The sequence below is a fragment of the Neodiprion lecontei genome, chromosome 5 (assembly GCF_021901455.1).
Source record: "Neodiprion lecontei isolate iyNeoLeco1 chromosome 5, iyNeoLeco1.1, whole genome shotgun sequence".
NCBI lineage: Eukaryota > Metazoa > Arthropoda > Insecta > Hymenoptera > Diprionidae > Neodiprion > Neodiprion lecontei.
In genome coordinates this window covers 30817329-30829405 of record NC_060264.1, presented here as the reverse complement: position 1 = coordinate 30829405, position 12077 = coordinate 30817329, and the positions used below count along the sequence as shown (strand labels likewise).

General features: G+C 36.6%; 1 protein-coding gene across 6 annotated transcripts in view; it reads right to left on the bottom strand.

The window, feature by feature from the left end:
* Positions 1-12077, bottom strand: part of LOC107221919 (microphthalmia-associated transcription factor) — a 60424-nt gene that overhangs the window by 15232 nt on the left and 33115 nt on the right. The gene's annotated exons all lie outside the window — the stretch shown is intronic.

Below are 12077 nucleotides of genomic sequence, written 5' to 3'. Positions count from 1 at the left end.
ACTTCATACTGCATGTAGTGCATGCATGTATGATCTCCGTATCTCCGTATTATTGACATTTAAAAAGATATCCGACGATCGTTATTTTATTTACTTTTTTCCCTTCTCCCTCTCCAATCTGCCCACTATTTATGATACATTGTATTTACAAGTTCTCGTCGTTGTTATTCTTATTTTTTGCGGTGACGGTGGTGGTGGTTGTGCCAAAAACTATTTTGCCATACCTGAATGTCGACAAAAAAAAAAAAAAATTCATACGTCACACACTGCGCGAAACGTAAAACGCGCAGAGGGGAGAAAAAAGAAATTGCAGAACAAAAAAGATTTGAAAATTCCGAGCGAATTGAAGTTGAATAAAACTTCGATAATCGCTTAAAATCATTTTTTCGTACGGCACGTAAACATAAAAGTAAGATTTCACCATAAATAAAATATGTTATTCATATTTAAATGTAAAATAATAATCAAACTGGTGCAATTTCATTCAAGATTTGATGATAATTTCGTCTTCGGCTTCGCTAATCGCTTGAAACGACATCGAATATCGTATATAAATACACGTGTATAATGTCCAGAGATTTTATAAGGAAAATAAAAAAAAATGCTGCCCTCTTTTCATTTGCTCGGTGTTTAAAATAACGGGCAGAACAAAATTTGCCCGATAGTTAAACGATCAATTCCGTGTTAATAATTGTTCTACGTGTACAGAAAACACAGGATGTTGGTTGAATATCATATTATTTCCGCTCAATTACAACAACATTTATACGTTTACCAAAATCAACGATCATTTCCACCGAGACAGAGAACAAGACTTGCCAACCTTCAATTTCGATCGTTTCACATGTATTTAATACATGCGACACGCTATTATATACACCAGCTATGCGTACACATGCACATATATATATATATATGTATGCATGTATAGATATATAAAACTTCTGCAATAAATTAGTCTTGCGAAGTAGACGCGATTGCCTTTACGTAAAAGATTATTACGTAAAGAATATAATGGCTAACTGCTTTGTGCTCGGATACGAGCACAAATCCTGACAGTTACGCTATACTTGAAGCTTATTTTCATCTGGTCGTAAAGATAAGTAAACCAGTGAAGGAAGAAAAAAAAAAAAAATACAAAATCTTTACGAGTCAGTCTCGCGCGAAATCAGAATACATTTAAAATCTTGTATAATTTTCGTTCGTTCGTGTTTCCGATTCAAAAGAACCGCGCGCGCGCTCGATTAACCCGCGAAATTCAAAAATTTAGTATTTTCAAATTACGATCGCGGTAGTTTGGAAATGTTTGCGACAAGTTTAAGACGGAAATAGAAAAGCATTGCCTGAGCGGAAATATCGCCGATTAAACTTTTCGCGAGTCTTATTCGCGCAAGTTTTAATTCCTCGTTACACAACGTGTAAATTGAATTAAATGTCGAATACGGAGAAGGTGAGAAAAGAATAGAGACGCGACAAAATCATCCTCCGCATCTAGCAATCAATTTCGAATCAACAACGTAGGCGAGTACGCGTAAAGAGTTTTGATAATTAGGCGGGAAATTTGAATAAAAATAAAGGAAACAACCCGCAATACGATCCGTTAAAAGATCCAAGAGAGAAAAATAAGCGATTAAATAACAATCGAGAGAGTATAGCTACGATATTTTGTGCAACTCACGCGATCTGAATCTTCGAGATTACATATATATCGTGAAAATAATTATACAGAGGGTGTAACAACTGCAGCCGCTCGTTTAAACTTTCCTGCAGAATTAACGAGACGATGGCCGCGGCACGGTTTTCAGGTACGAGGGTGTGTATCAACACTCACCTCCGGCTATCGTAATGCGTAGTTTGAAATAATAGTAATTACCAATTGCGAGTGAAACGTGTGCTGCACTCGTCGATTTCTAACAAAGTTTAAATGACTCAACGTTGAACGTTAAATTATATACTCTTACAGACAATTATTTTCAAAAGTAAGTAAAAATCAAAACACTTTAATTGACCGAGAAAAATGTTCAGTTGCAATTATTCTACAATCGCTCGCGATCTCTTTGTTTTTTTTTTTTTTTTTTCAACCACAAACCGAAAAATATCGCAGTTCCGGATTATAGAAAATAGATATTAATTTTGAAACTTTGATCGGAAATTCCGTTACGTGTTGCGATTCTGTTTTTTTTTTTTTTTTTTTTTTCATTTTGCTCATTCGTACTACCTTTTTTTCAAGAAAAGAATAAAAAATAAAAAAAAATATACCAAGGCGATAATTTGATATCAAGGCCTTGTTTAACCGCATACCACATTCTCATGTAATTCCAACGATACATACAAGCCGTGTATAATTTGCACGAATATATAAATTTTGCAGGAAAAATTTCTACCAATTATACGAAACGAAGACGATATTTTTTTCAATCAAGCTACAGTTAAAATTGGCTTGAAATTGTTCAAATCCAAACCTCAAAGAAATATGTACGAAAATTTTCAACGAACACACAACAATTTCATAGAAAACTCACCGATTTATTGACTGTATAAGATTAGCAGGTTGTTGTTTTTTTTTTTTTTTCAAATATAATTCTTTAAAGAGGAGGATGAAATTAAAATTTAGGAATACGAAGGTGAGAACAGAATTGGGTCAAATCGCGTAAAACTGGGAGGTGAAAGGTGAAAAAAAAAAAGAAAAAAGTAGAAGAAAAAATTTCAAACAAGTTGCGCGCGACGCGAAATACAACCTGAGATAAAAATATCGCATTCACGGTTTCTGTCTCGGTGTTCGTGTGAGGTTACCGAGAAGTAATTATTGCAACAAGTATGAAGTTACGACGATAAGGATCCCCGGCCGTATCAGCCTGCCGTGCTGCGGGTATTTATAATAGTCCCGAATGAAAAATAACGGAGTGGGATTTGATAGGCGCGAATTCTACGGAAAGGAAGATGAAGATTAAGAATAAGCTCGAAACAACACGATGAGAACATTATTATACGATACTGTTCAATTGATACATGTTTTTTGTTATCACTTTCGATATTTTGATCGACTAAAGCATTGTTTGAATGTTTTAAAAAATTCCCAAAACAATTCTCGGAACTTCAATTTTTTACTTGGAACATTTCTAGACCGGTTTCATTGCGAAGTTGATGAAGAAAAAAAAAAAAAAAGAATTAGACAAAAACCGCTCTGTTCTGAGTGGAGAATAGAAGTTTTTGAGAATTTTTCGGGAATTTTTACAACGTTCAACTCGTGTTTTAAGTTCGCATAAAAATTGAAAGTTCTGGAAAAAAAAAAAGAATGGAAAAAATCGGTTCATCATCGTGGTTGGCTCGGTGTTGAAACGTGTGGAATAGAAAATACAGTTTCTGAGAATTTAAAAAAAAGATCGATTTGAAAATAACTTTAAATGTTTATAAATAATCGAGATATTTGAATTCAATTCGGGTCTTCGATCCCTCGTTACAAAATCTATTGTCGCATATAAGCATTGATATAATTATATGCCGGAATACGTTCAACGACGATAATTGGGAACGACGTTGCGATATTCAAAAATTAATACGATAAGTAGCTATATATATATATATATAGGACATTCCACGTCAAATTAGCAGCCCATGTACCTCACCCACTTTGATTTTTTAATCAAATTTTCGTGCGATGTTCGTACAGATCCGAAAAGGTCTGGGAATTTTCTAGAGATTTTTTTGGCTAACTGTAAAATTTGCAAAAAAAAAAAAAATAAATAAAAATCAAAAAACCGATTCCAAAAACGTCATTATTTTTAAATCCGAGCAAATTCACAAAGATTCTATCATTCGAAATGTTATTTTCAAGCACCACGTGATAATGGAAACTCAATATTTACTATTTCTTTAGCAAAATTTTCAGTTTTTCATGTCCGGAATTGAAGGTTGTTTTTTTTTTTTTCTATTCCCCGATCCAAACAGATCACGGAATCATGAAAGTAATGTTATTCCGCAATCTGTTTGTATCGAGGCGTATAAGAAATAAAAATCCAAAAACAATTCCAACGTGGAAAAGTAAAATCACGGGTGACCAAATAGTAAATATGAAGATCCCATTACAGTGTGTTGGATCATAGAATCGGTGTGATTTTTTTTTATTTTTTTTGTTTTTTTTCATTTAAAAAATGGCGTTCCCGTAATCGGATTTTGCGATTTTGCGATAAATTTCGCCAACGGTTGAAAAAAATGTGAAAAAATTCCCGAGACACATTTTGGTTCGTAGGAACATCGAACTAAAAAATGATCAGAATCAAAAGCGGTGATGTACAAGTGCCGCTAATTTGACGTGGAACGACTCATACTTTTTCATTCTGCAACAAAATCTAGATTCAATTTAAAAACATTCCGGCTGCCTGAAAATCGTCAAAAATATTCCCCAACTTCACGCGTCAACAAATCGTAATCCTTTTCCCTGATTGAAAATCAAACTATAAACAATATGAAAGCCCCTAACTGATAGCGACATTTAAAAATACGTTTATTGCGGTTAACAAACTGTTGAACACCTTATTTACATTCGCGTGTAATTGTCCATAATAACTGTAATAATACATTCTCATATCATTGTTATTAAAATATCAAATTCGCGTATAATTCGGCCCTTCAATTTTAACCGTTTTTTTACGTACATCCAACCCGCTTTGTTCTCCACCTCGATTAACTTACGTGCGTGTTAATTCTCTTTCATCCATACGCCTGTTATTTCGATACTGGGTCACACATGTCTCAACATTGTGCCCACACATGCTTTTCACACGTTTAAAAACGGGAAATATTGTAACATCCGTATATATATATATATATAGCATACACTTGTTGCGCACGAATCGTGCATCAAAAAAAAAAAAAAAAAAATAAGACAAACAAAAAAAAAAAAAACATGTAGACTTTTACTGGAAGTACCGATAAACCTGATCACTGAACGAATTTGAAAGAACGACTTTAAACATCGAGACATGATGGTGAAGAAAAATTGACAAAATTGATGAAAAAAAATTTATCCAGAGGATTCTGACGCACTTCTTTATTTATTTCTATTCGCACACTTCAAGGTTTTCATTTTTTTTTTTTTTCTTTTTGCGATTGGACTAAAAAGGTGGAAAATGACGGTAAAATTTATCAGGTCCGTTCGCGTGCATACATTAAGTAAGGATAATAGATACGCAGGAGAAACTCTTTAATTTTATCATTACATACGAAGTTCGAAATGCGACGCGTGTAACTTAAATCTGCAAAACCGTGACGCGAATCTGCAATTCCGTAATTCGATCAAACAACAACGTGTTTAAAACGCGTTAATGTAACGGTTTCGTACCGCGTTACTCGTCGCATAGACAAACAATATCTAAAATTGTATTGAAAAACATAAGGTGAGTAAACGTTGAGACGCGATACGTCGCGTTGTCGAAATGTGATTCAGAGAGAAGGCGCGATATCAAGGCCAAGATAAATCAAGGCTAGAGCAGATAATAATTTCACTGCTGCGTGTAAAAACGATCATTAACGCTCGCGCGTGTCTGTCGGTGTTTGTGTGTCGAACGATTAGAGATCGCAGAAACGTTACAGCGTCAAAAATAACAAACCGAAAAGTATAGTCGCAAGGAGACGACTTTCGTTTTAAAAAAATTTACAGTACCTGAGATGAATTTTGATGCCACGTATGCACGTGCAGTATGTGATATGTTATTCCTCGAAAAGTCGAAAAACAAAATGGGGAAATGGGGAAATGGGGAGAAAAAAAATTCACTCAAAATGGTTTTTTCTCTTCCTCTTCTTTTCTCTTTCTTCTTTTTCTAACCCAATTACTGAACACGCAATTCCTAACGTACGTTAAAATTTATAACGCGCGCGCCACAATCCGAGAGCAACTGTTTGCCAGGGTTACCAACTGTCTCTAACCTAAAAAATTTCTACGGTTGTGAATTGAGCACAACGAAAGTTCTAATCACCAAACCTTTTCTAGCATTGTTTATACCTTGGCTCGTCTTATTCGAATACAGACGGATTAATTTCTGTGAATTGTGAATTGAGGAAAACTGTAAAAAAAATATTTAGGTTACGTGCATCGCGGCGAAATGTCGTCTAAATTTACAACGGTTGGCAGCCCTGGCAAAACAGTTGCTCTCGGATTGTGGCGCATGCGCATTATGTACAATACACCGATGATTTTTGTCGTATTAAATGTGTGGCGAAAATTTTACAGCGAATATTTCCTTCGGCAGACGGAATGGAAATGCAATTCACGATACGAAATCGAAGTTTTCACGGGTCGAAATTCTGGACAACTAAGAATTGCTCGGCGAAAAAAAATGTCGAAGAATTACAGGAGATCCGGTAACCTACGTAAAGTAAAAATAAGTAACAAACGATCGGTTCTAATACCGGAGATTTAAAAGCACCTATTGCGGGCAAACTGTACGATGATAATTGCATTGAACAGAGATTCGATCCGCTTTGTACCGGAGGATTTCAAGGTTCTAATGCTCTCCAAGTCCCGGAAATCGATATTACATACTGTTTGAATCAGGTTGGCTGACCTGCCTCCCGGTTACCGCGCACTTAGCCAATGCAACATGGAAGCCGTTTCTAGGGTGAATTTCCAATGCAACCAATTGTGAGAAAAAAAAACTCTTTCGTGTTTCAACGTCGCCTGAGTATCGAAAATTGATCGAAATCAAATCCGCTGAACTGTCTGTCCGATTAGATCGCGTCGACGGAAAGTCCAGCGTGTGTTGCGACTTTGAAAGAATAAACGAATGAATGGATGGATTTAGGAATCGGCCGGACTTCGTTTGAATTAAAAGTTAGCTAAAATAGAAAAAAAAAACCGTTTAAAAAATCTTCAACGAGGTTACCGTCACCGTTACCAACAAACACGAATGAATCAACATTCCTATGCAATGTAACAGAAACGTGTCTGATCAAATTCGAACAACATAAGACGAGATATCAACGACTTGGGAAAAGGTTTTGTCATTATAATGCTCAAAGCGAACAAGTTCTGGTATTTTTGATCAGATTCTACCGTTTCTAGGATCATTTCGCCGGCTGACCGGATCTCTACAAATTGTCTGAAAAACATTGAAGAAATCTGAAATTACGGCACAATTATAAGTACTGTAACGTGCTGATGCGATCATTGACGAACATCTTTTGCACCGTAATTACGCAAAGCTATTTTCATTCCATCCACATACAACTATTGGCTTGTTTTTAAAAATTTTCAAACCATTTGTTGAGATCTATACGGTAAATGGAATAAACCCAAATACATTGGAATCGGATTAAAACACCAGGATCTAATCACTTCAAAAGTTTTAATTACAAAACCTTTTCTAAAAGTGTTTATACCTTAGATTAATCTAATATACTCAGATTTACTTCTATCGTACAGTAAGAATGTCGATTCATTAATGTTCACCGTCATTGAGGCAAATAACTACATTACCGTACAATTTTTAAACAATGTCCTCGCTACTTCCAACTTCGGATTCAGACTGTAGGGCTCATTCATCCACAAGCACATAATATAGACAGTCCTTACCGACCGAGTGAATTATCACTTATTTCGACTATTACCTGCGCTTACGCATCACTAATGCAAAAAAAGCTACATACAGCGCTATTCCACATGCAACGCCGAACAGGAACATCCAAATTTGTTTTTTACTTCATGGGAGAATAACGCCAGGAAATTTATACCTGCGATAAGTGATAATGAACTACAGGAATACATTTCCTTAAGACAAATCTTTTTTCAGATATTCGCATTAGGCATTGTATGTATTAGAACGGCGCTATCGTTAGCTTTTTTGCATCAGTGATGCGTAAGCGAAGGTAGTAGTCAAAATAAGTGATACTTGACTCGATCGGTAAAGATGGATCACAGCATCGTCTTAAAGATGTACAGGCGTGTTAGAGCTATCAAAATTATAAAAAATTTTCTTCACACTTTTATTTTAAACACCAGTGTAAAATCTCGAACCGACTGCGTCTGAACCATACCAATGTTATTCTACTTTCATTCTGTAATTTTACATTGATCCTTACGGTAAAACTGTCAGGCTCAATATAAAAATCACAAAAAAATGAAAAGTAAAGTAACACGGGACATGATTCAGAGAATCGCTCTCAAATATTACACAGGTGTGTGAAATCGAAGTGAGACGAAAAATTTGTGTAATTTTCACGAACCTATCACGATTTCCTTCACTTAAATGTCTGCGGCAAATCTCGATAATACGCGGCTGTGAATAAATGATTTCCGCATGATAAAAATAGCCGATTTCCCCATACGAGTATGCAAAGGTAATTCCCTAGTGAGTTTTAGCGGTAATTCCATGACGGCGTAACCTTACTGACAATAAGCATCAATTTCCACGGATGACCATTGCCGCGATTGGCAATCATCCTTGCGGCATAATGATTGGGTCATAAACGAGAGTCAAGTGCATCCATTTCATTGGTGAAAATCGTGACACTCAGAGGCACGGAAGTGAAGTTTGTCGATGTAAAAGGTATGATATCGTATAAAATTCAGGGACAACTTTATAATAGGTGCTATACTAATAGAGAAGAGCCATAAGCCAAACCGTCCCCTTCCATCCTAGTTTGTCTTATCAATCACCGAGACAATTGACGTTGTTACGACACACCGCGCGCGTTTTTACTACACGAGATACCGAGGCATTAAACGGCGCCAATTCATCAAGAACTTTGTGACGTGTTATAATACTTTGAAAGTTGTTTTACTTTCGTTTATACGGGGAGAATCTCTACGAGGACAAACTTGGTTAGGATGCGTTTTCTTCTTATTCTTCTTCTCCTCCCTCACTTTCATCCTCTACTTTTTCGTTCATATCCTCCACTCCCGTCTCTCAGACATCGGGTTATTATACAAATGACGCTGCATGATTCCCCGGAAATTAAATTGTGAAAAATATATCATTATTGCCTCCTCGGCAAACAGTGTGGTTACAGACATAATCGCGCACCTTGTCTAGCAAAAGTGGGCATCGTTGTTTCTGGGAAGTCTGTTGGCTCAACTGGTAAAATCGCGTCTGTATATATACGTATAGCATAAATGTGCGGTACGGGAGAAGTGGGAGGAAGAAAAAAAAAAGAAGAAAAAAAAAAAAAAAACCAACAACAGGTAACGAAGAATGGAATTGGGATGAATGACATTGAAGAAACTCACCTTGCAACGCCGAGCGATAATATTGAAGACCGGCATTTCTGCTATCCTCTGCCCTATAAAACTTCCAGGACGAGGATAAACACCGAGAATTTATGACGAATCACGAAAACCCATTCCACGATATAATAGCACGTTACGTTAAACTTCACGTGTTGCTCTTGCGCTCATTTCTAGAGCGAACGATAATGTCGTTCCTTGTTTTCACCAAATACCAGGTTGGCAAGACTGATAGAAAAACAAAAGCTTGAACCCAACCAACAGCCGAAATCACACACACTTTTTATTCGTTTAAATAAATTCCGTCCAAGTATCGCGGGCTCTTACTTTTCAGCTTCAGCTATTTTGTCCTCTCTACTCGCACAATGCACGCAAACACAGCTCACCCGTCATATTTTCTTATTGGTAATACCGAGCGGCGCGCTGTTATTCCTTGCATCATGTCATCGCGGCTGAACAACTCTCATCGTTGATTCGAGTCGTGTTCTGCTGTGCGTTAAAAATCGTGAAAGCACAATTAGGTGAGATTTTCTTCTTTCCACCAACCAGTCGGATGATTCAACGGCGTATAAACGGAAATATCAAATATCCGACGCTTAGATTTCGCGTACAAAGTTTCCTTTTATGTTATCGTTTTCTCAGCACGTTGCTAAAGTAGTAGAAAGTAGTTTTTAAACGGTTCAAATATCGTTCGATAAACGTGGCGCGGAACAATCGTTGAAATGTTTCATCACGATTAATTGACGAAGAGGAAAAACGACAGACGGTAAAAACAATGACGAACGACGATGACTGATAATTTTTAAAAGACGCAACACGTGCTACCAAACTTTTCCGATAAAAACACTTCCTGGTTACGTATTAATTACACATGTACTTGTATCCTCACAAAACCGGATATTCCACGAACATGAAACAATCCGAGGCAAACTTTCTCGTTATCACTTTATGTCAACTTCTGAGTCTCCAAATCGAGAACCCCGAATTATCGGAGGTTCGACCGACTATCGAAACAGTTTTAGTTCGGTTTAAGAATCACCAAGATAAGGAAAGCAAGCAAACAAAAAGGACAAAAAAAAAAAAAAAAACTGGTAAAAACCGATAAAGGGTACTGTGAATCTTATAATTTTCAAAATCAAACATACACACTTCACCGTCGATGCTGATTCGATGAAACAAAAACTTACGTTCCACAAGAAAAAAAATAAATAATCAAATTGTCTCTTGTCACGACGAAGTAACAACAAAAACAACAACAACAACAACAACAACAAGGTTCACAGCTAAGATCAAACTATTCACGAGTCGCTTGAAACAAACGAAAACCGACGGATACTTCGCGTCAGCGGCAGCGACGGCGGCGGGAATTTGAGTTTGAAAACGAGGAATAACGGGGGGCGTAACTCCACGGGCGTCGAGTTGCGGTGGTGGTTGTGCGCACAGAGGCTGGGGATAGAGTTAGACGGAGACACGGTGGGACGGGGATAGAGATAAGGATAGAGAAGAGAGTCCAGTGAAAAACCGCGATCTGCAGGCGAGCTACCGAGGCAAACGGTGCTAGTCGCATGCTCGTACTATCTAGCATCGGCGACAACGTTGACTCCCGTCACGCCGGGGACTCAAGGTTTGAAGAGAGCAGGATGAGGAGGGGGAAGGCCTCTTACATAACGCACCGGCCACCCCCACACACTTCGAAAGACTCGAAACTACGTGTAGAAGCCTACGTATAATACCTACTTCCATGCAACACACTTTGCTGCTGCATAGTCAGAGTTTAACAATTGCTTGTTACGCTCCCAACTATACGTCGCTGGATACGAGAGTATAACCTATCATTTCCTCTCACTCTCATTTCGCTCTATTTTACTCTCTTCGTTGTTGTTGTTTTTGTTGTTGTTATACGTTATATACATGCATATATCCACGGGATTCCATTAAGTGTAATTATTATACCTATATGAGCTTACGATTAGTCTGGAATGGTTTTTTTGTATGTTTTTTTTTTTTTTTTTCTTGTAAATGCAGAATGATATTAATATACAAGATTTCTGTGAAACTTGTAATCGCTCAACGCCCGTTGACAGGCAACCAAAAATACGTCTCTAGTACACGTAGCAATACACAAAATGTAGTCTTTGCTGCCTATTCTTTGGGCGTTGAGCAGCTAGTTTCACAGAAAATTTTCAGTACACAGCATCGTATCATATATATGTATACAATATACGTATATACATCCGTTAAGTTTAATGGAAATAACTTATTCATCGTCCTATGGGTTAATCCTTCAGTTCTTGCTGGAACCTCCCCCCCCCCCCCTTCCTAATGATTTGCCTGGTATTAGGTAAAAAAAAATTTAGTACAGATAAAAAAGAAGTAATAAATAAACAGGTATTTCTCATCGTTGGTAAAAAAAAAAATTGCCATAAAATTTATGTGTATATATTAGACTGCCTCAAAAATGAAGGAATTTTTTTTTTTTTTTTGCGTGTTTATATATTATATTGTATTTCATTCCCGAGTATTCAGTCAAATATTCTTTCACCACGCAATTGTATAAATTACTGTTTATACAGTTTGTACAGTTCATTGATAATTCAATAATAACCTTGTTATAAAAATCTAGTCGTGGTGTAAAAATACTCGACTATCAGTTAGGGATGAAATATATTTGATATTTCGAGACATATTATTTTCTCCTTCACAATTATAAGAATTTTGATTTATATCCGACTCGATATATTGTCCTTCTATACTACGCTTCACTGCTTATATTTCTATACACATACATGCCTTCTGAATAAAGTTGAAAAAAGAAAAGCCTGAAAAAAGCCATCTCACTTTTATTCACGATGTGATT